Source organism: Octopus bimaculoides, chromosome 7, assembly GCF_001194135.2.
Source record: "Octopus bimaculoides isolate UCB-OBI-ISO-001 chromosome 7, ASM119413v2, whole genome shotgun sequence".
NCBI classification, from domain to species: Eukaryota; Metazoa; Mollusca; class Cephalopoda; order Octopoda; family Octopodidae; genus Octopus; species Octopus bimaculoides.
In genome coordinates, this window is record NC_068987.1 from 57811592 (window position 1) to 57815452 (window position 3861).

Genomic DNA, 3861 nt, shown 5'->3' on the forward strand with positions numbered 1-3861 from the left:
TTATATATACTATATCCTACATTAATATTATAAGAATATAAATAAAACATAAAAAACAGACAGATTTGGAATTCCTTTGAATAATATATATATATATACAAGACGTTGACAAGTTTTGTGTAAGTGTTGTACTTACGTTATCAAAATAATTGAGAGCTGAAAGAAAAAGAACCAAGATTGATACGATTCAATTCTATAAAAATTTGGCCTAATGCTTCATCATCTTAACTAGTTTACTAACCGGAATACTTTAATCGATACGTCATAAGAAAAATCATATTGTGACGTTAAAAAGATATTAAGTGCTATTCGTGATAATTTTGATAATTATAATTGATAATCATAATTGTAATTTCTTTTGCAGGTACAATCCATATAATATAGATGGGGATTTTAGTTCAGTGAAACAAACCTAGCACACGACTAATGTTTATTTCGTCGAATCTATACTTATAAATGTAATGTAGACGACGGTGAGAATTAAAACTCAGAACGTAAAAGAAAGTAAAAGAACGTAAATAATGTGCTGCAAGGCATTCTGGCTCCAGTTTTACCGAATCTACTTCTCCAGTAAACATGATAAAATTAGAATTGTGTTGACAAATATATCGAGCTGTCAAGGGAATGACATATTTGATGATAGCATTAATAAGGACAAGATGAAAGGTGTTACAGACATAGTACAACTGTGAACGACTTTAGTAATAATAACATTTCTTGAGACAATAGCGATAATAACCACAATCAAAATTAGACACAACGACAACAGAAGGTTTTTTTTCATTATAATTAGTTCTTTCAACTACGACAATAATAATATTTTCTATTATAGGCAAAATGACGGAAATTTTAAGGAAGTGGGTAGTTGACTACATCGAACCCAGTATTCAGCTGTTAGTTATATTATCGACCCCGAAATGACGACAGGCAAAGTCAACCTCGGCAGAATTTGAACTCAGAACGTAAAGGTGGACGAAATGCCGCTAAACATTAAATTTTGGAATAGGCGTCCAAAAGTATTTTCTTTTAAATCGTCATAATGTTCTAAATAGTGGATGTGTGTATAGAAATTCTCTAATGTATATGATATTTTCATTTTCGAGATGTAGATAATCAGCTGAAATATTCGAATCAGTTGTATCGCTGAGCAAAAATTTAACATTGTTGAAACGCAAAGATGTTTGAGCTTCTTGCAAAGTATTTAAGTAAACTACACAACACATTTTAACATTTCCCTGTTCCAGGTGGGATTGTCTACGTTGTTTTTCTGTCTGTAAAATTAATACACAAAATTTTCCTCAATTCATACCCTAAGAATTGTCTGAGCGATGGACAAAAGACTTTGCAGTATTTGTTCCTCTCTCTACGGTGTGAGGAACTCTGAGGGCAGGTGCGATAAACAACTCTGTGTTGACCTGGTAATATGGTGTCTTGCGTAGGATTGCCAAGGGAAAGAAACAACCTTTGTATTTTCTTACGATTAATACCATAACTAACATATAGTGATTATTGCAGAATTCAGTGGGGACTGTTCATTGACCTGATTCTGCAAGGAAACGTTAATAGAGGATGGTTACAACCTGAATGTCTTCGATAATAAATTTGCCCAATTGGACACAGGGCTGGTACTCAGTAAGGAGGAGGAGGAGGAGGAGGAGGAGAAGCAGAAGAAGAAGAAGAAGAAGAAGAAGAAGAAGAAGAAGAAGAAGAAGAAGAAGAAGAAGAAGAAGAAGAAGAAGAAGAAGAACAACAACAACAACAACAACAACAGCAATAACAGCAACAAGGAGAACGAGAACAACTGCAAGTAATATCACCCTTGATTATGTCATGCTATATTACAGTAAATAATACAAATGAGTCCATTAAACAATGTCTGAAAGCAGCCATGTGTCAATATCTTATATATATTTATATTTCATTTACGTGAACATATAATATATTATGTACATCCATGTACATCCATGACAACAACGACTATGCTTTCATCCAATTATCTGCTGAGATATCTAAAATTGGGTGGGAAATGGAAAATCTTGCATACACTGCAATAACACTGGAAAATGTATAAAAATAGAAAAAAGAGAAAAGACATTGAAAGAGAAATGGAAAAAAGGAAGAACTCGCTCAAATTTAATGATTTCGTACAAATGCATTAATGACGTAAAGTCTTATTATATACTACCTCTTTCTGTAACAGAATATAGTTTTATCATTAGTTTATTTTGGTTTTACCAATTCACCAGTGGTGATTAAATGCGTTGCAGTATTTTGTTTCGCCTGTCACTAATGAGATAATGAATCATTTGACTCGATTTATCTGGTTCAACGCCATATTTATGGGTTTTCTTTTGCCCTTTTCCTTTTGTTAACCGAATCGGTGTCATTGTTCTAAGATCAGTAAATCAATCTTGGTTTTATAGAACTCATAACATCATAAGCGTGACGCTGCCGAGGCGCGCAGAGATGACAGATATATATATATATATATATATATATATATATATTTATATGTATAACTAAACATAAAAGAAACCTACGCAAACAAGCCTCACTGCTTATTATCATCGAATGTCATGCTAAAGAGAGCAGCTAAATCTTGCTTCAACGACAAATCATGGTCTCCAAACTGAGGAAGGGCGTATTCAATAATACAGTCGTGTATCTGCAAAAAAAGACAGAATGATCATAACAGGATAATCTTTAATCATAAAACATTGATCCTGGGAGAATGGTTGATCCTTGGCTAAATGACATCTATAATAGTGCGGCGGCGAGCATGCAGAATCGTTAGCACACCGGACAAAATGATACGCAGCATTCTGTCCGGCTTTACGCTCAGCTACTTCCGAGATCGACTTTCTTTTCTATCCTTTCAGCATTGATAAAATAAATACTAGTTGAGTATTCTCCCCATCCTACAAAACATTTCAGGTTCTGAGCCTATAGCGGAAAAGCTTATTGCTGTTATTATTATCGTCTTAGTGAAGGCGCAACGGCCCAGTAGTTAGGGCAGCGAACTCGAGGTCATAGGATCGCGGTTTCGATTCCCGGACCGGGCGTTGTGAGTGTTCATTGAGCGAAAACACCTAAAGCTCCACGAAGCTCCGGCAGGGGATGGTGGCGAACCCTGCTGTACTCTTTCACCACAACTTTCTCTCGCTCTTACTTCCTGTTTCTGTTGTGCCTGTATTTCAAAGGGCCAGCCTTGTCACACTGTGTCACGCTGAATATCCCCGAGAACTACGTTAAGGGTACACGTGTCTGTGGAGTGCTCAGCCACTTGCACGTTAATTTCACGAGCAGGCTGTTCTGTTGATCGGATCAACTGGAACCCTCGACGTCGTAAGTGACGGAGTGCCAACAGTTATCGTCTTAACTCAGGATTGGTTTTATCCCTCGCAAAATTTATGTGGGTAGCAGGTTATTCCCTGTAACCTTAGATATCCACATGATTTCAATAAGCCATCAAGTGCTCAAAACCTTTCTGATTATCTTTCCTTTTCCTAAGAGGCAAATCCTCTGTAAAAGATACACAGGAATTCCATTCCTATTTCCTTTACAAATTTGTCTAATTCACCAATCACAGTCCTTAATGCACCGATTATCACATGTACAACCTGTATGGATTGCATGTTCTAAATTTCACAATCTCAGATTTTTAAGAGGTTGAACTTTTTTAACTTTTCATTCTTCTTCAGAATCCAAGTTTCAAAGGATATGATGGATCACTCAGAAAGCACATTCAATTTTTCTTGTTTATTATTACAATATCTGGCTTCTTATGTTCAATCTTATTCATTTGAATGGTAGAATCCCACGCAACTATTATTATTATTATTATTATTATTATTATTATTA

At 35.4% G+C, this 3861-nt stretch overlaps 1 long non-coding RNA gene across 1 annotated transcript in view; it reads right to left on the minus strand.

Annotated features, from left to right (window-relative positions):
• The window catches only part of LOC128248301 (uncharacterized), a 27285-nt gene extending 27049 nt beyond the window's left edge, over nt 1–236 (minus strand). Inside the window, exon 1 of the long non-coding RNA XR_008264537.1 lies at nt 137–236. This is a non-coding gene — a long non-coding RNA (uncharacterized LOC128248301). The remainder of the gene's footprint in view (nt 1–136) is intronic.
• Nucleotides 237–3861: the final 3625 nt, after the last annotated feature.